Here is a 22,608-nt window from a genome sequence, read left to right as displayed (position 1 = left end):
CAAAGATACGTCCTTTCCCACTGTCCACCACAGGGATGTCCTTCCAACTGTTGACCATACGGACATCCTCCCCACTGTCCACACAGGGACGTCCTCACCCCTGTCCACCATATGGAGGTCCTCTGCACCATCCACCACAAGGAGGTCCTCCCCCACTGTCCACCGCACGGATGTTCCTCCACAGTGTAATCAACAGGGATGTCCTCTTCACTGTGCACTACTGAGAAGTACACACCACTATCTACCACAGGGATGTCCTTCCCACTGACCACCTCAATGACGACCTCCCCTCTGTCCATCACAGGGACATCGTACCCACTGTCCACCACTGAGAGGTTCTCCCTATTGTCCACCACAGGGATGTTCTTACCACTGTCCACCACAGAGATGTTCTTACCACTGTCCACCACAGAGATGTACTCTGCACTCTCCACTCCAGGGAAATTTTTCCCACTGTCCACCAAAGAGAAGTTTTCTTGTGCACTACAGGAATGTCCTCCCCAATGTCCACAAGGCCATCATCCCCACTGTCCATCACAGTGAAATGTTCTCACCAATGTCTACCACAGAGACGTCCTTCCCACAGTCCACCACAGGGATTTCATCCCAACTTTCAAACACAGGGACGTCTTTTCACTTAACCCACAGGGACATCCTCCCTACTGTGCACCACAGAGACTTCCTCCTGTGCACAACATGGATGTCCTCACCACTGTCCACCACAGAGATGTTCTCTTCATTCTCCACCATATGGATATCCTTCTCATTATCCACCACAGGATCATTCTCCAGTACACCCACCATAATGTCCTCCCCAATATCCATGAGGACATCCTTCCCACTGTCCACCACAGTGAGGTCCTACCTTCTGTCCACCACAGCGACGTCCTGCCCATTGTCCACCACAGGAACATCCTCACCAATGTCCAACACAGAGTTGTCCTCAGCATTCTTCACTACAGTGACATACTTGCCCCTGTCTACCACAGAGATGTTTACCCCACTGTCCACCACAGGGATGTTTTTCCCCACTGTCCACCACAGCAGCATCCTCAACAATGTCCACCACAGGGGTGTCCTTCCCACTGTTCACCACAGGGACATCCTCTTCAATGTGCACCACAGGGACATCCTCCTGTGCACAACAGAGATGTCCTCATGAATGTTCACCACAGGGACATCTTCCAGTGCACACCAGAGAGGTCCTCACCACTGTCCACCCCAGAGATGTCCTCTGCACTCTCCAAAACAGAGACATCCTACCCCCGGTCCACCAAAGGGATGTTTTCCTGTGCACCACAGAAACGTCCTTACCACTGTCCACCACAGGGACGTCCTCACCACTGTCCAGCACAGGGACGTCCTTACCACTGTCCACCACAGGGAGGTCCTCCACACTGTCAATCAAAGAAACTTCCTTCCCACTATCCACCACACGGATATACTCCAAGTTTTCCACCACAGTGACATCCTTCCCCCATCTACCACAGAGATGTAAACCCCACTGTCCACCATAGGGGCATCCTCACCAAGGTCCACCAATGGGGTGTTCTTTCCCACTGTTCAAAACAGAGACATTCTCGCTTCTGTGCACCACAGGAACATTCTCCAGTGCACACCAGGGATGTCCTCACCACTGTCCACCCCAAAGATGACCTCTGCACTCACCACAACAGGGAAATCCTTCACACGGTCCACCAAAGCGACATTTTCCTGTGCACCACAGAAATGTCCTCACCACTGTTCACCACAGGGACATCCTCCCCACTGTCCACAAGAAAGACGTCCTATCAACTGTCTACCACAGAAACATCTTCCCCAGTGTCAACAACAAGGACATTTACTGAACTGTCCAACACAGGGATGTTTTCCGCACAGTCCAACACAGGGGCGTCCTCACCAATTTCCACCACAGGGACGTTCTTCCCTGTTCACAACAGGGAGGTCCTTTCCACTTTCCACAACATGGACGTCCTTCCCACTGTAAACCAAAGAAACGTCCTCCCCACTGTCCACCACAGGGATCTCCTCACCACTGTCCACCACACGGAGGTCCTTTCCACTGTACACCACAGGGAAGTCCTTTCCACTGTACACCACAGGGAGGTCCTCCCCACTGTCCACCACATGGATGTCCTCCGCAGTGTAATCCACAGGGATGTCCTCCTCATTATGTACTACAGAGAAGTACTCACCACTATCTACCACAGGGATGTCCTACCCACTGTCCACCTAAGTGATGACCTCCCCTCTGTCCATCACAGGGACGTCCTACCCACTGTCCACCATAGAGAGGTTCTCCCTGCTGTCCACCACAGGGACATCCTTCCCACTATTCACCACAGGAACATCTTTTCCACTGTGCACCACAGTGACATTCTCCTGTGCACAACAAGGATGTTCTTACCACTGTCCACCACAGAGATATCCTCTGCACTCTCCACTCCAGGGACAGCCTTCCCACTGTCCACCAAAGATATGTTTTCTTGTGCACCACAGGAATGTCCTCCCCAATGTCCACAATGCCATCATCCCCACTGTCCACCACAGTGAAATCCTCTCACCAATTTCCACCACAGAGATGTCCTTCCCACAGTCCACTACAGGGATTTCCTCCCAACTGTCAAACATAGGTACATCCTTCCCACTGTAAACCACAGGGACATCCTCCCCACTGTGCCCCATAGAGACTTCTTCCTGTGCACAACAGGGACGTCCTCACCACTGTCCACCAGAGAGATGTCCTTCTCACTCTCCACCATGTGGATATCCTTCCCACTATCCACCACAGGAACGTTCTCCAGTTCACCACCATAATGTCCTCCCCACTGTCCATGAGGACGTCCTCCCTACTGTGTAGCACAGTGAAATCCTCCCCACTGTCCACCACAGGGACGTCCTCCTCACTGTCCATCACACGCATGTCCTCCTCACAGTAAACCACAGAGATGTCCTTCTCACTTTTCACTACAGAGAATTTCTCACCACTTTCCACCACAAGGACATCCTTCCCACTGTCTACCACAGTTATGTCCTCCACTCTGTCCACTACAGGGACGTCCTGCTCATTGTCCATCACAGGGACATCCTCACTAATGTCCAACACAGAGTTGTCCTCAGCATTCTTCACTACAGTGACATCCTTGCCCCCATCTACCACAGAGATGTTTACCCTACTGTCCACCACAGGGATGTTTTTCCCACTGTCTACCACAGCGGCGTCCTCAACAATGTCCACCACAGGGGTGTCCTTCCCACTGTTCACCACAGGGACATCCTCTTCAATGTGCACCACAGGGACATCCTCCTGTGCACAACAGAAATGTCCTTACGAATGTGCACCACAGGGACATCTTCCAGTGCACACCAGAGACGTCCTCACCACTGTCCACACCAGAGATATCCTCTGCACTCTCCAAAAAAGGGACATCCTTCCCACAGTCCACCAAAGGGACATTCTCCAGTGCACCACAGAAATGTCCTCCACACTGTCCACCACAAGGACGTCCTCCCCACTTTCCACCATAGAGACACCCATCCCACTGTACATCACAGAAACATCCTCCCCATTGTCCACCACAAGAAGGTACTCCCAACTGTCCACCACAGGGACATCCTTTTCACTGTCCACTAAACAGATGTCCTTCCCACTGTCCACCACATCCTCCTGTGTTCCACAAGGACATCCTTACCACTGTCCACAAACATGGTTGTCCTCACTAATGTACACTACAGTTACGTCCTCACCACTGTTCACCACACGAATATCCTCACTGTAAACCCCAGTACCATCCTACCCACTGTTCACCAGAGGGAGGTCCTCCCCTATGTCCACCACAGGGACATCCTTCTGCCTTTCCACCACAGTGATGTCCTCCTCACTGTCCTTCAAAGGGATATCCTTCCCACTGTCGACCACAAGGATGTCATTTCAATGGTCCACCACAAGGAAGTCCTCTTCACTGACCACCACAGTGATGTCCCTCCCACTGTACACCACAGGGACATCCTCCTGTGCACAACATGGATGTTTCTTACCACTGTCCACCCCAGAGATGTCCTTTACACTTCCCACTACAAGGACATCCTTCTCAATGTCTACCAAAAAGACATTCTCTTGTGCACCACAGGAACGTTGTCTTTACTCTCCACAAGGCCGTCATCCACACTGTCCACCACAGTGAAATCCTCTCAATTCTCCACCACAGAGACATCCTCCCAACTGTCCACAACAGAAATGTCCTCCCAACTATCAAACACAGCGAAGTACTTCCCACTGGAAACAACAGGGACATCCTCCCCACTGTGCACTAAAGGGACATTTTCCTGTGCACAACAGGGATGTCCTAACCACTATTCAACACAGAGTTGTCCTCCACACTCTCCACCATATGAACATCCTTCTGACTATGCACCACAGGAATGTTCTCCAGTGCACCACAGTAACATCCTCCCCACTGTCTACAACAGTGAATTCCTTCCCACTGTCCACCACAGGGATGTCCTCCCCACTGTCTACAACAGGGATGTCCTTCCCACTATTCAAAACAGAAAGTTCCTCCCCACTGTCCAACACAGGGACGTCCTTCCAAATGTCCACCTCAGTGACATCCTCACCTCAGACATTAACAGGGATGTCCTTCCCACTGTCCACCACAGGGAGGTCCTCCCCACTGACCACCAGAGTGACATCCTTCCTACTGTCCACCACAAGGTCTTTCCCAATGTCCACAACAGGGACGTACTTCCCACTTTCCACAACATATACGTCTTTCCACTATCCACCACAGGGTCTTATTTCCCACTGTCCACCACAGGGAAGTCCTCTCTACTGTCCACCACAGGGATGTCCTTTCCACTGTCCACCACAGGGACATCCTCTGCACTGTCAACAACAGGCATGTCCTTCCATTGTCCACCACAGAAAGATACTCCCTGCTGTCCACAACAGGAAATTACTTTTCAATGTCAACCTCAGTGATGTCCTCTCCTCTGTCCAACACAGGGATGTCCTCCCCACTGTCCACCAGAGGAACATGCTTTCCACTGTCCACCACATGGAGTCCTTCCCAGTGTCCACAACATTGATGTCCTTACCACAGTCCACAACATAAATGTCCTTCCCACTGTCCACCACAGGGACCTTCTTCCCACTTCACCACAGGAAGGTCCTCTCTACTGTCCACCACAGGGATGTCCTATCCACTGTCCACAGCAGGGATGTCTTTCCCAGTGTCCACCACAGATATGTCCTCCCCACTGTCAACCACAGGCATTTCCATCCCACTGTTCACCTAAGTGACATTCTCCCCTCTGTCCACCACAGGGACATCCTTCCCACTGTCCACTACAAGGAGATCCTCCCTAATGTCCACAAGAGGGACATCCTTCCCACTGTCAACAAAATAAATGTCCTTCCCACTGTCCACCACAGGGACCTCCTTCCCACTGTCCACTAAGGGAGGTTCTCTCTACTGTCCACCAAAGTGATGTCCTTTCTACTGTTCACCACAGGGATGTGCTCACCACTGTCCACAATGGGGATATTCTTCCCACTGTTCACCACATAAAAATACTCCCTGCTGTCCCAGAGTGACATCCTCGCCACTTTCCACAACAGGGATGGTCTTTCCACTGTCCACAACAGGGTCGTCCTCCCCACTGTCCACAACAGGGACGTACTACCCACAGTCTACCACAAGGAGGTCCTCCCCACTCTCCATCACAGGCAGGTCCTCTTTACTGTCTACCACAGGGACGTCCTTACAACTCCACCACAGGGATGTCCTCCTCACTGTCCACAACAGGGATGTCCCTCCTACAGTCCAACACAGGTACATCCTCCCCAGTGTCCACCACAGGGACATACTACCCATTGTCCTCCACAGGGACATCCTACCCACTGTCTACCACAGGGATGTCCTTCCGACTGTCCACCAAAAGGACGTCCTTCTCACTGTCCACCAAAGGTACATCCTTTCAAGTGTCCACCACAGAGACATCCTCCCCTCTGTCTACTACAGGCACATCCTCCCACTGTCCAAAAAAAGTTACGCCTTCTCCACTGTCCCCCAAAAGGACATCCTTCATACAGTCCACCACAAACAGTTCCTCCCTGTTTTCCACCAAAGGGATGTCCTTCCCACTATCCAACTCAGTGATGTCCTTTCCTCTGTTCATAACAGGGACGTCCTTCTCACTGTTCACCACAGGGAGGTCCTCCCACTGTCCACCAGAGAGATGTCCATCCCACTGTTCACCACAAGGAGGTCCTTCCCAATGTCCACAACAGGGATGTCTTTCCAACTGTCCACAACATAAATGTCCTTCCCACTGTTCACCACAGGAACCTCCTTCCCACTGTCCACCACAGGGAGGTCCTCTCTATTTTTCACCAAAGTAATGTCCTTTCCACTCTCCACCACAGGACCATCCTTGATAATGTCCACAACAGGTATATACTTCCCACTGTCCACCACAGAAAGATCCTCCATGCTATCCACCACAGGGACATCCTTCCCACTGTCCACCACAGAAACATCATCCTCACTGTCCAAAACAGAGACGTCCTCCCCACTGTCCACAACAGGGACATACTCACCAATGTCCAACACAGGGTTGTCATTCCAACTGTTCACCACAGGGACATCCTCACCACTGTGCACCACAAGGACATCTTCCAGTGCACACCAAAATTGTCCTCACCACTGTCCACCCCAAAGATATCCTCTGCACTTTCCACGAAAGGGACATCCTTCCCACAGTCCACCAAAGTGAAGTTCTCTTGTGCAACACAGATACACTGTCCAGCACAGAGACATCCTGCCCACTGTCCACCAAAGGGACGTCCTCCCCACTGTCCACCACAGAACTGTCTTTCCCACTGTCCACCACAGGGATATCCATCTCACAGTTCACCAAAGGTATGTCCTTCCATCTGTCGACCACATGGACATCAAAAGGAAATACTCACCACTGTCTACCACAAGGATATCCTTCCCACTGTCCACCAAAGTGACGTCCTTCCCACTGTCCACCACAGGGACATTTTCCAAATTGTCTACCACAGGGACATCCTCCCCACAGTCCACCATAGGTACATGCTTCTCACTTTCCACAACAGGGATTTTTTTCCACTGTCCACAGTGACCTCCTTTTAACTGTCCACCACAGTGATGTACATCCCACTGTCCAACATATGGAGGTCCTCTCCACTGTCCACCACAGGGACGTTCTTTCCACTGTCCACCACAGGGATAACTTGCCTGCTGTCCACCACAGGAACATACTACCACTTTCTACCTCAGGGACATCCTACTCACTGTCCACCACAGGGACATTCTCTCCACTGTCCACCACAAGGACATCCTTCATACAGTCCATGACAGAGAAGTCCTCCCTGCTGTCCACCAAAGAGACGTTCTTTCTAATCTCCACCACAAAATGTCCTTCCCACTGTCCAACACCTTGATGTCCTTTCCACTGTCCACCAGAGGGACGCCCTTCCCACTGTCCACCAGAGGGACGTCCTTCCCACTGTCCACAACAAGGACATCTTCCCCACTGTCCATCACAGGGATGTCCTACCCACTGTCCAACACAGAAATGTCCTCCCCACTGTCTACTACAGGGACGTCCTTTCCACTGTCCACCACAGGGACATCCTCCCCAATGTTTACCACAGGGACATCTCTCCCACTGTCAACCACAGGGATGTTTTCTTCACAGCCCACAACAGGTACATTCTTCCCACCATCCACCACAGAGACATCCACCCCACTGGAAACCACAGAGAGGTTTTCCCCACGCTCCACCACAGGATCATCCTTCTGTATACCACAAGAATGTTCTTACCACTGTCCTCAACAATATCCTGCACAGTGACATTCTTCCCACTGTTAACCAATGGGACATCCTCCCCTCTGTGCACCACACAGACATCCTACTGTGCACAACAGGGACGTCCTCACCACTGTGCACCACAGGGACATTCTTTCCACTGTCCACCACAATGACATCCTCACAAATGTGTAACACAAGGACATCCTCCTGTGAACAACAGGGATGACCTCACCAATGTCCAACACAGAGATGTCCTCTGCACTCAACACCATATGGAAATCTTTCCCACTATCCACTACAGGGACATTCTCCACTGCAACACAGAAACTTACTCCCAACTGTCCACAAAGATGTCCTCCCCACAGTCCACTACAGTGAAATTCTCCCTACTGTCCACCACAGGGACTTCCTCCCCACAGAACACCACACTTATGTTCTCCGCACTATAAACCATAGGAATGTTCTCCTCACGGTTCACTACAGAGAAGTCCTCCCCACTGTCCACCAAAGGGATGTCCTTCCCACTGTCCACCTCGGTGATGTCCTCCCCTCTGTCAACCACAGGGACATCTTTCCTACTGTCCATCACAAGGAGGTCCTCCACACTGTCCACCAGAAAGGCATCCTTCTGCCTGTCCACAACAGGGATGTCATGCCCACTGTCCACCACAGGGATGTCCTTCTCACTGTCTACCAAAGGGACATCCTTCCCACAGACCACCACAGGGACATCCTTCCAACTGTCCACCACACAGACATCCTCTCAACTATCCACCACAGGGATGTCCTTACCACTTTCCACAACAGGGACGTTTTTACCACTGTCCACCACAGGGACAGCCTTCCCACAGTCCAACACAGGGACATCCTTTCCACTATCCACCACAGTGATGTACATTCCACTGATTACCACAAAGACGTCCTTCCCACTGTCCAGCACAGGGAGGTCGTCTCCACTGTCCACCACAGCGAGATCCTCTACACTATCCACCACAGTGATGTACATTCATTGTCCACCACAGAGATGTCTTCCCACTGTCCACCACAGGGAGGTCCTCTCCACTGTCCACCACAGGGTCATCCTTTCAATTGTCCACCACAGGGACATCCTCCCCACTGTCCACAACAGGGATGTGCTTCCCAGTGTCCACTACAGGGACATCCTCCCCACTGTCCACCACAGGGATGTCCTTTCTACTGTCCACCACAGGGACGTCCTCACCAATGTCTACCACAGGGACATTTTTTCCACTGTCCACCACAGGGATGTTTTCCCCACAGTCCACAATAGGTACATACTTCCCACCAGCCACCACAAAGATGTCAACCCCACTAAACACCACAGGGATGTTTTTCCACAGGGAAGTTGTCCTGTGTACCAAAGTATGTCCTTACCACTGTCAACCACAGGGATGTCCTCAACAATTTCCAGCACAGTGACGTCTGTCTCACTGTTCCTCACAGGGACATATTCCCCACTGTGCACCAGAGGAACATCCTCCCGTGTAGAACAGGGATGTCCTCACAACTTTGCACTACAGGGACATCCTTTCCACTGTCCACCAAAGGAACATCCTACACACTATTTACCAGAGGAAGGTCATCCCCAGTGTCCACTACAGGGAAGTCCTCTCTACTGTCTAGTAAAGGAATGTCCTTCCCACTGTCCACCACAGGGACGTCCTCCCAACTGTACCCCACAGCAACATCCTTCCCACTGTCCACCACAGGGACATCCTCCCCACTGTCCAACACAGGGACATCCTTCTCACTGTCCACCACTGAGTGGTCTTACACACTGTCCTCCACAGGGACATCATCCACACTGTCCAACACAGGGATGTCCTTGTCACTGTCCACAACAGGTACATCCTTTCCACTGTCCACCACAGGGATTACCTTCTTATTGTCCACCACAGAAATGTCCTTCCCACTGTCCACAACAGAGAGGTCCAGCCCACTGTCCACCACAGAGACGTCCTCTTCACTGTCAACCACAGGGATGTCCTCCCATCTGTCTACTAGAAGGAGGTCCTCCTCACTGTACACCACAGTAATGTCTTCTCCACTGTCCACCACAGAAACGTCCTCCCCACTGTCCAAAACAGGGAAGTCCTTTCAACTGTCCTCCACAGGGACATCCTCACCACTGACCACCAAAGGGACGTCCTTTCCACTGTCCATCAAAGTTACGCCCTTCCCAGTGTAAAGGACACTGAGTGTCCTTCCAACTGTCCACAACAGAGACATCATCCCCACTGTCCATCACAGGGACATCCTCCCCCTGTCCACCACAGGGACGCCCTATCCACTGTCCAGCAAAGAGACATTCTTCTCACTGTCCACCACAGGGACATCCTTCCCACAGTCTTCCAAAGAAATGTCCTCCCCACTGTCCACTACAGGGACTTCCTACCCACTCTCTACCACAAGAATGTCCTCCTTACATTCCTTGACAGAAACGTCCTCTCCACTGTCCACCAAAGCGATATCCTTCCCACTGCCCACCAAAGGACGTCTTTCTCATTGTCCACCAGAGGGACATCCTCACAACTGTGCACCAAAGTGACGTTTTTTCCACTGTTCACCACAGGGACATACTCCCAACTGTGCTCCACAAAAACATCCTCCTGTGCCCAACACGGCTGTCTTTAACTCTGTGCACAACAGGGATATCCTCCTGTGCATACTGGAAACATCCTCACCAATGTCCACACCAGGGATTTCCTATGCACTTTCCATGACAGGGACATTCTTACCACTGTCCACCACAGGGACATCCTTTCCACTGACTACCACAGAGACATCCTTCACACTGTCCACAACAGGGATGACCTCCCCACCGTCAACCACAAAAGATGTCCTACCCACTGTCCACCACAGGGAAGTCCTTCCAACTGTCCACAACTTGGACATCCTCCCCACTGTTCACTACAGAAACATCCTTCCCACTGTTCATCACAGAGAGGTCCTACCCACTGTCCACCACAGGAACATCCTAGCCACTGTCAACCACTGGGACGTCCTCCGCACAGTCCACCACAGGGACATCCTCGCCACTGTTCAACACAGGGTCGTCCTTTTCACAGTCAACCTTAGGGACATCCTTCTGGCTGTCCACCAATGAGATGTACTTCCCACTGCCCACCACAAGGACCTCCTTCCCATTGTCCAATAAAGGGACGTCCTTCCCTCTGTCCACCACAGGGACATCTACCAAAGTGTACACCACAAGGACATCTTCCCTACAGTCAACCACAGAGACGTCCTTCCCATTGACCACAACAAAGACATTCTAACCACTGTCCACCACAGTACCGTCGTTCCCACTGTCCACCACAGGGAGGTTCTCTCCATTGTCCACCACAGGGACGTCCTCCCCACTTTCCACCACTAGGACTTCTTTCCCACTGTCCATTACAGGAAGTTCCTCTCCACTGTCCACCACAGTGACGTCCTTTCCACTGTCCACCACAGAAATGTCCTCATCACTGTCCACCACAGGGACGTCCTCCCCACTTTCCACCACTGGGACTTCCTTCCCACTGTCCACCACAGGAAGGTCCTCCCACTGTCCACCACAGTGACGTCCTTTCAACTATCAACCACAGAAACGTCCTCATCACTGTCCACCAGAGTGATATCTTTCCCAAGGTCCACCACAGAGACTTCCTCCCCACTGTTCACCACAGGGACATCCTTCCCACTGTCCACCACAGGGAAGTCCTACCCACTGTCTACCACAGGGAGTTCTTCCCCACCTTCCAACACAAAGATGTCCTCACCACAGCTTAACACAGAGACGTCCTTTCCACTGTCCACCAAAGGGAAGTCCTTCTTACTTTACACCACAGGGACGTTCTCTCAACTGAACACCATAGGCACGTCCTCCTCACTATCCACCACAGGGACGTTCTTCACAATGCCCAACACAGAAACATTCTTAGCACTGTCCACAACATAAATATCCTCTCCACTGTCCACCACAGAGATGTCCTCATCACTATCTACCACAGGCATGTAATTCTGACAGTCCACCACAGATTTCTTCCCTGCTGTCCACCACAGAAATGTTCTTCCCATTGTCCACTATAGAGAGGTCTACCCACTGTACATCACAGAGATGTCCTCCAAACTGTCCACAACAGGGACATCCTCCCCACTGTCCACCACAGGGATGACCTTCACACTGTACACCACAGGGACATCCTTCCCCCTGTCCACCACAGTGACATCCTCCCCACTGTCCACCACAGAGACATCCTCCACACTGTCCACCAAAGGAAGGTCCTCTCCACTGTCCACCACAGGAATATGCTTTTTACTGTCCACCACAGAAACATCACAGCACTGTCTACCACAGGGATGTCTTTCCCACGGTCCTGCAAAGAGAGATCCTCCTCACTCTCCACCATAGGGATTTTCTTCCCACTGTCTACCACAGAAATGTCTTCCCCATGTCCAAAAAAGTGAAATTCTCCCCACTGTCTACACCTGGGACTTCCTACACATTGTCTACCACAGGGAGGTCCTCCACAATGTCCACCACAGAAACGTCCTATTCACTGTCCACAACAGGGACGTCCTTCCCTTTGTCCACCAAAGAGACTTCCTTCCCACTGTCCACCACATGGACGTCCTCACACTGTGCACCACAGGGAAATCCTCCAGTGCACAACAGGGATGTCTTCACAACTGTGCACCACAGGAACATCCTCCAGTGCACAACAAAGATGTCCTTCACACTGTCCACCACAGAGAGATCCTCTCTGCCATCCACCACAGAAATGTCCTTCCCAGTATCCACCACAGAAATGTCCTCCCCACTGTCTATCATAGGAACGTCCTTCAAACTGTCTATCAAAGGGACTTCCTCCCCACTGTCCACCACAGGGATGTCCTTCACACTCTCCACCACAAGTAGGTAATCCCTAATGTCCACCAAAGGGACATCCTTCCCACTGTCCAAAACATCAATATCCTGCCCACTGTCCGCCACAGAAACGTCCTTCCCACTATCCACCACAGGGATGTCCTCACCAAAGTCCACTACAGTGACGTCCTTCCCACTGTCCAAACCCCACCAAAGAAAGGTTCTCTCCGCTGTCCATCACAGTGACGTCTTTTCCACTTTCCACCACAGAAATGTCTTTCACACTGTCCACCACAGGGACGTCCTACCCAGTGACCACAACGGGGATGTCCTCCCAACTGTCCACAACAGGAACATCCTACACATTGTCCACCACAGTGTGGTGGTCCTCTTCACTGTTCACCACAGAAACCTCCTCCCCAATGGCCACAACAGTGACATCCTCCCCTCTCTCCAAGTCAGTGACATCCTCACCTCTGTCCTCCACATGGAGGTTCTTCCCACTGTACACAAAATTTACATCCTTACCACTGTCCACTACAGGGACATCCTCTCTATTATCCAGTACAGGAACATGATCCCTACTGTCCACCACAGGGACATCTTTCCAGCTGGCCAACACAGAAACCTCCTCCCCACTGTCCACAACTGAGCTGTCTATCCCACTCTCCACCACAGTGACATCCTTCCCACTGTCCACCACAGAAATGTCCTCTCCACTGTCCACCACATGGATATCCTTCCCACTGTCCACCAAAGGGACGTCCTTCTCACTGTCTACCAAAGTGACATCTTCCCACTGTTCACCACAGGGACATCCTTCCAATTGTACACCAAAGAAACATCCTTCCCACTGTCCACCACAGGGACATCCTCCCCACAGTCCACCACAAAGACGTCCTCCCCACTGTCCAAAACAGGGGCGTCTTAACCACTGTCAACCACAGTGATGTCCTTCCCACTGTCCAACACTGGGACTTTCTTCCCACTGTCCACCACAGGAAGGTCCTCTCCACTGCCGACCACAGGGACATCCTTTCCACTGTCTACCACAGAAATGTCCTCATCAGTGTCCACCATAGGGATGGCTTTCCCAATGTCCCCCACAGAGACTTCTCCCCTGTTGTCCACCACAGGGACATTTTTTCCACTGTCCACCACAGGGATGTCCTCCCCACTGTCCACCACAGGGACGTCCTCCTGAGTACCCCAAGGAAATCCTTAACACTGTCCGCCACAAAGTCGTCCTCACCAATGTCCAGCACAGTGAAGTTTTTCCCACTGTTCACCACAGGGACATTCTCCCCACTCTGCACAAAAGGAACATCCTCCTGTGCACCACAGGGATGTCCTCAACACTGTGTACCACAGAAACATCCTCCTATGCACAACAGGGACATCTTCACCATTGTGCACTGCAGGCATATGCTTTACACTGTCCTCCACAGGGTCGTCCTTCCCACTGTCCACCACAGCAAGGTCCTCCCCACTGTCCAAAATGGGACATCCTTATCACTGTCCACCACAGCGTCATTCTTACCATTGTCCCCCACAGAGACATCCTTCCTACTGTTCACCACAAGGACATCTTTCTCACCATGTAGAACAGGGACATCCACCTGTGCACAACAGGGATGTTCTCACCACCATGGACCACAGGGATATCCTAAGGGATGTCCTTTCCACTGTCCACCACAGAAATGTCCTCATCACTGTCCACCACAGGGGCATCTTTTCCACTTTACACCACTGAGAGGTACTCTCCGCTGTTCACCACAGGGACATCCTTCAAACTGTCCAGCACAGAAACATTCTCCACACTGTCCAAAACAGGGATGTCCTACCCACTGTCCATCACAGGGATGTCCTTCCCACTGTCCACCACAGTGTCATACTCTCCAATATCCAGCATTGTGATGTCCTTTCCACTGTTCAACACAAGGACAGCTTCCCCACTGTCCACAACAGGGACATCCTCCCCACTGTCCACCACAGTGACGTCCTTCCCAATATCCAACACAGGAAAGTCCTCTCCAGTATACACCACATGGATGTCCTTCCCACTGTCCACCAGAGTGATGTACTTACAACTGTAAACCACAGGGCCATTCTACAAATTGTCCACCACAGGGACATCCTCCCCACTCTCCACCAAAGGAATGTCCTTCCCACTGTCTACCACAGAGTTACCATCCCACTCTCCACCAAAGTGATGTCCACTACTGTCCACCACAGGGTCATCCTCACAAATGTCTAGCACAGGGAAGTCCTTACCACTGTGCACCACAGCAACATCCTCCAGGGCACAATAGGAATGTCCTCAAAAATATGTCCACCACATGGACATACTTTTTAGTGTCCACCACAGGAAGGTCGTCTCCACTGTCCACCACAGAAACTTCCTTTTTACTGTCCACCACAGAAACGTCCCCATCACAGTTCACAACAGTGACCTCCTCCCCACCCTCCAACCCAGGGACTTCCTACCCACTGTCTACCACAGGGGCATCCTCCCCAGTGTCCACCACAAGAACGTCCTTCCCACTGTCCACCACAGGGACATCCTTCACACTGTCCACCACAGGAAAGTCCTATCTACTGTCCCCCACAGAAACATACTCCCCACTCACCACCACATGGATGTCCTTCCCACTCTCCACATAGGGACCTCGTCCCCACTGCCCAACACAGGGATGTCATCCAGACTGTCCACCAGAGGGAGGTCCTCCCCACTCTCCACCAAAGAGACTTCATACCCACTGTACACCACAGGGACATCCTCCAAACTGTCCACCACAGGCACATCTCCCCCACTGTCTAACAAAGGGATGTCCTTCCAAAAGTCAATAACAGAAACTTCCTCCCCACAGTCCACAACAGGGACTTTCTTCCCAATGTCCACCACAGGGAGGTCCTCCCCACAGTCCACCACAGAGACGTCCTTTCCAATGTCCACCACAAGGACATCCTCCCCAATGTCAACCAGAGGGACCTCGTTCCCACTGTCCACCAATGGGACATCAACTGTCGTCAAACACAGGGTCATCCTTGCCAATGTCCAGCACAGTGACATCCTTTCCACTGTTCACCACATGTGCGTCCTCACCACTGTGTACCACAGAGACATCATTCAGTGCACAACAGTGGTGTCCTCAACACTGTGCACTACAGAGACATCCTTTCACTATCCACAACAGGGACGTTCTCTCCACTGTCCACCACAGGTAAGTCCTGTTTATTGTCCACTCAAGGGACATCCTTCCGACTGTCCACCAAAGAGATGTACTTCCCACTGTCCACAACAGGGACCTCCTTCACATTGTCCAACAAAGGGACTTCTTTTCCTCTGTGCACCACAGGGATATCCAACAAACTGTCTACCACAAGGACATCTTCCCCACTGTCCACTACAGGGATATTCTTCCTACTCTCCACAACAGGGACGTCCTAACCACTGTAGACAACAGAAACGTCCTCATCACTGTCCACCAGAGGGATATATTCACCACTGTCCACCACAGAGACTTCCTTCCTGATTTCCACCACAGGGATGTCCTTCCCACTGTCCATGACAAGGATGTCCTCCCCACTGTCCACCAGAGGGACTTCCTACCCATTGTTCACCAGAAGGAGGATCTCCTCACTGTCCACCACAAGGACATCCTCCTGTGTACCACAAAGACATGCTTACCTCTGTCCACCACAACGTCATCCACAACAATGTCCAGCACAGTGATATCCTTTCCACTGTCCACAACAGGGACGTCCTCCCCACTGTCAACCACAGGTACTTCCTTTCCACTGTCCACCATAGGGACATCCTTCCGACTGTCCACCAAAGAGATATACTTCTCACTGTCTACCACAGGGACCTCCTTCCCATTGTCCTACAACGGGACTTCCTTCCCTCTGTTCACCACAGGGACATCCACCAAAATGTCCACCACAAGGACATCCTCCCCACTGTACACTACAGGGACGTACTTCCCACTGTCCACAACAGGGATGTACTAATTACTGTCCACCACAGTGATGTCCTTCCCATTGTCCACCATAGGGAGGTCCTCTCCACTGTCCACCACAGGGACATACTCCCCACTGTCCACCACTGGGACTAACTTCCCACTCTCCACCACAGGAATTCCTTTCCACTGTCAACCACCGTGATGTCATTTCAAATGTCCACCACAGAAACATCCTAATCACTGTCCACCACAGGGACATCCTTCCCGCTATCCACCACAGGGACATCCTTCCCACTGTCCATGACACGGATGTCCTCCCTACTGTCCACCACAGGGACGTCCTTTCACTGTCAAACAAAGGGACGTTTTTACCACTGTCCACCACAGGAATGTCCTCCCCACTGTCCACCACAGGGACTTTATACCCATTGTTCACCAGAGGGAGGTCCTCCCCACTGTCCACCACAGGGATGTCCTCCTGTTCACCACAAAATCATCCTTACTTCTGTCCACCACAAGGTCGTCCACACAAATGTCCAGCACAGTGATGTCCTTCCCACTGTCTACCAGAGGGAGTTCCTCCCCTCTGTGCACCACAAGGACCTCCTCATCACTTTCCTATAAAGAAACATCCTTTTCACTGTCCACCAAAGGGATGATCTACCCACTGTCCACCAAATGGACATCCTCCCCACTGTACACCACAGGGACATCCTCACCACTGTCCACCAAAGGGACGTACTTCCCACTGTCTACAAGAGGGACATTCTCACAAATGTCAACCACAGGGACATCCTCCCCAGTGTTGACCAAAGGAACGTACTTCCCACTGTCCACAACAGGGACATCCTAACTACTGTCCACCACAGTGACATCCTTCCCACTGTTTAGCACAGGGAGGTCCTCTCCACTGTCCACCACAGTGATGTTTTTTTCAATTGTACACCAAAGAAACATCCTCATCACTCTCCACTAGAGAGATATCTTTCCCACTCTCTACCACAGAGACTTTCTCCCCACTGTCCACCACAGGGACATCCTCTTGTGCAAAACAGGAAAATCCTTATCTCTGTGCAGCACAGGAACATCCTCATGTGCACACCAGGCACGTCCTCACCACTGTCCACCCAGAGATGTCCTATGCACTCTCCACTACAGGGACATACTTCCCACTGTCCACCAAAGGGACGTTATTCTGTGCACCACAGGAATGTCCTCAACACTATCCACAACAGAGACATTGTAACTACTGTCCACCACAGGGACATCCTTTCTACTGTCCACCAAAAGGACGATCTACACACTGTTCACCACAGGGACGTCCTTCCCACTGTCCACCACAGGGACATCCTCCACACTGTCCACCACAGGGACTTTCTACCTGTTGTACACCAGAGGGAGGTCCTCCTCACTGTCCACCACAAGGATGTCTTCCTGTGTACCACAATGACGTCCTTACCTCTGTCAACCACAAGGTCATTCACACCAATGTCCAGCATAGTTATGTCCTTCCCACTGTTTACCACAGGTATATCCTCCCCACTGTGCACCACAGGGACATTTTCCTGTGCACAATAGGGACATCCTCACCAGCGTGTACCACACAGACATCCTCCTGTGGACAACAGGGATGTCCTCAACACTGTGCACTACAGGGACCTCTTCCCCACTGTCCACCACAGGAATGTCCCCTCCACTGTCCACCAAAGGGACATTCTTTCCACTGTACACCAAAGGGCCATCCTAACCACTGTCCACCACAGTGATGTCCTTTCCACTGTCCTCCACTGGGACTTTTTTCCCAGTGTCCACAACAGGAAGGTTCTCTCCATTGTTGACCACAAAAATGTTCATTCCACTGTCCACAAAAGAAATGTCCTCATCACTTCCCACCACAGAGACTTATTCCCCACTGTCCAACACAGGGACGTTTTTTCCACTGAACACCACAGGGATGTCCTCCCCACTCACCACCACAAGAAGCCCTTTCACAACTTCCACCACAGGGATGTCCTCCCTACTGTCCACCACAGGAACATCCTTTCCTCTGTCCAACAAAGGGGCATCCTCCCCACTGTCCTCCACAGGGAGGGCCTTCCTACTGTCTTCCACAGGGACTTCCTTCCCAGTGTCCACCACAGGGATGCCCTTCCTACTGTCCACAAAAGCGATGTCCTTTCCACTGTCCACAACAGAGACATCCTCCCCACTGTTCACCACAGGGACATCCTTCCCACTGTCCACAACAGGGAGGTCCTTCCCACTATTCACCACAGGGACGTACTCTCCACAGTACACCACAGGAATGGCCTCCCCACTGTACACCAGAGGGAGTTCTTCCCAAGTATCCACAGGGAATTCCTTACACCTGTCCATCACAAGGTCGTCCACACCAATGTCCAGCACAGTGACGTCCTTCCCACTGTTCACGACAGGGACATCTTCATCACAGTGAACCACAGGGACATACTTCTGTGTACAACAAAGACGTCCTCACCACTGTGAACCACAGGGACATCCTTTCCACTGTCCACAACAGGGATATCCTTCCCACTGTCTACCACAGATAGGTCCTTCAGACTGTCCACCACAAAAATGTCCTTTTCACTGTCCACCTAAGAAACATCCTTCCCACTGTCAACCAAAGGGATGTCCTCCAAAATGTCAATCACAGGGACATCCTCCCCACTGTCCACCACAGGGAAGTCCTTTTCACTATCCACCACAGGGATGCACTTCCCACTGTCCACCAAACTGACATCCTTCCCACTGTCCACCAAAGGGACATCCTCCCAAGATCCACAACAGGGACCTCCTTTCCACTGGTCACAACAGGGACATCCTTCCCACTGCCCACCACAGGGATGTCCTCCCCACTGTCCACAACAGTGATGTCCTTACCACTCTCCACCACAGGGTCATCCTTACCAATGTCCAGCACAGTGACGTCCCTCTCACTGTTCACTACATGGACATCCTCCCCACTGTGAACCACAGGGACACACTTCTGTGTACAACAAAGACATCCTCACCAGTGTGGATCACAGGGACATCCTTTCACTGTCCACAACCGGGACGTCCTCACCACTGTCCACCATAGAGAACTCCTCCGCACTATCCACCTCAGGGATGTCTTTTCAACTGTCCACCAAAGAGACATCCTTCCCACTGTCAACCACAGGGATGTCCTTTAAACAGTTTACCGGAAGGACATCCTCCCCAATGTCCACCATAGGGACATCCTTATCACTGTCTACCACAGGGATGCCCTTCCCACTGTTTACCAAAGTGACATACTTTCCACTGTCCACCACAGGGACATCGTCCCAACTGTCCACAAAAGAGACGTCCTTCCCACTGTTCACAACAAGGAAGTTTCCCACTGTCCAACACAGGGACATCCTCCCCACGGTATACCAGAGAAAGTTTCTCCCCACTGTCCAAAACAGGGATGTCCTTACCACTGTCCACCACAGGGTCGTCCTCACCAATGTCAAGCACAGTGATGTCCTTTCCACTTTTCACCACAGGGGCATCCTTTTGTGTACAACAGGGTCATCTCCACCACTGTGGACCACAGGGACATCTTTTCCACTGTCCACCACAGAAACGACCTCCTACTGTTCAGCACAGGGATGTCCTTCCCACTGTCCACCAGAGGGAGTTCCTCCCCACAGTCCATAATGAGGACATCCAACCCACCATCCACCACAGGAACATCCTCCCCGTTGTGCCCCACAGGGTCATCCTCCCCACTGTCCACCAGAGGGAGGTCCTCCCCCGTGTTCACCACAGATACATCCTCCCCAATGTCCACCAAAAGGATGTACTTCCCACTTTCCACAAGAGGGATGTTCTCCCAACTGTCAACCACAGGTACATCCTCCCCACTGCCCACCAAAGGGACGTCCTTCCCACTGTTCACCACAGTGACATCTTCCCCACTGTGCACCACAGGGACATTATCCTGTGCAAAACAGGGATATCCTTACTTCTGTGCACCACAGGAACATCCTCCTGTGCACACCAGGGACGTCCTCACCACTGTCTTCCCTAGAGATGTCCTATGCACTCTCCACTAGAGGGACATACTTCCCACGGTCCACCAAAGGGACATTCTCCTATGTACCACAGAAACATCCTCACCACTGTCCACAACAGGGACATCGTCACTAGGGTCCACCACAGGGACTTTTTTACAACTGTACACCACAGGATCATCCTCACCTATGTCCATCACAGTGACGTTATTCCCACTGTTCACCACATGAACAACCTACCCACTGTGAACCACAGAGACATCCTACTGTGTACAACAAGGACGTCCTTACCACTATGGATCACAGGGACATCCTTTCCACTGTCCAGAACAGGGACGGCCTTCCCACAGTCAACCACAGAGAAGTCCTCCCTACTATCCACCACAAGGATGTCCTTTCCACTGTGCACCAAAGGGACGTCCTTCTCACTGTCAACCAAAGGGATGTCCTCCAAACTGTCCACCACAGGGAAATCCTCACCACTGTCAACCACAGTGATGTCGTCCCCACAGTCACCAGAGAAATGTCCTCACCACTGTCCACCACAAGTACATCCTTTACACTGCCCACTAAAGGGACATCCTTCTGACTGTCTACCAAAGAGACATACTACCCACTGTCCACCACAGGGACATCCTACCCACTGTCCACCACAGAAACGCCCTCATCACAGGGATGTTTTTCCCACTGTCTACCACAAGCACTTCTTCCCGGCTGTCCACCACAGGGATGTATTCCCCACTGTACACCATAGTGACGTACTCACCACTGTCCACCGCAGGGAGGTATTCCCCACCTTCCACCACAGGAACATCCTCCCCACTCTTCACCACAGGGACGTCCTTTCCTCTGTCCAACAAAGAGACATCCTTCCCAATGTCCACCACAGGGACATCCTCCTCACTGTCCACCACAGGGACGTCCTTCCAACTGTCTACAACTGGGACTTCCTTCCCACTGTTCACCACAAAGACATCCTCCCCACAGTCCACCACAGGGATGTCCTCACCACTGTACACTAGAGGGAGTTCCTCCACACTGTCCACCACAGAGACTTCCTTAACATTGTCCACCACAGGGTCATCCATACCAATGTCCAGCACAGTGACGTTCTTCCCACTGTTCTCTGCAGGCACATCCTCTCCACTGTGAACCACAGGGACATTCTTCTGTATAAAACAGTGATGTCCTCACCACTGTGGACCACAGAGACATCCTTTCCACTGTCCACCACAGGGATGTCCTCGCAACTGCCAACCACAGAGATATAATCCCCACTGTCCACCACAGGGAAGTCCTTCACACTGTCCACAACAGGGACATCCTCCCCACTGTCCACAAAATATATGTCCTCCCCAATGTCCACCACAGAGAGGTCCTACCCACTGTCCACCACAGGAACGACCTACATACAGTCAACCACAAGGAGGTACTCCCTAGAGGTAACCTCAGGTACGTCATCCCCATTGTCCAAAGCAGGGACTTTTTTCCACTGTCCACCATAGTGACGTCTTTCTCACTTTTCACCAAAGTGATGTCCTTCCCATTGTCCACCCACGTGGACATCCTTCCCACTGTCCAAAAAAGGGACGTCCTTCATACTGTCCACCACAGGGATTTCCAACAAATTGTCTAGCACAGAAACATCCTTTCTACTGTCCACCACAGGGACGTGTTTTCCACTGTCCACAACAGGGATGTTTTTTTCCCACTGTCCATCACAGAGACGTCCTACCCACTGTCCACCACAGGGATGTCCTACGAACTTTCAACCATAGGGAGGTGCTCTGCACAGTCCACCAGAGGGACATCATCACCACTGTCCACCACAGGGATGTCCTTTCCACAGTCCACCATAGGGACGTCCTTCTGACTGTCCACCAAAGAG

This window comes from Arvicanthis niloticus, chromosome 4 (assembly GCF_011762505.2).
Source record: "Arvicanthis niloticus isolate mArvNil1 chromosome 4, mArvNil1.pat.X, whole genome shotgun sequence".
NCBI lineage: Eukaryota > Metazoa > Chordata > Mammalia > Rodentia > Muridae > Arvicanthis > Arvicanthis niloticus.
The sequence above is the reverse complement of the archived record's forward strand: the minus strand, read 5'-3'. Positions refer to the sequence as shown.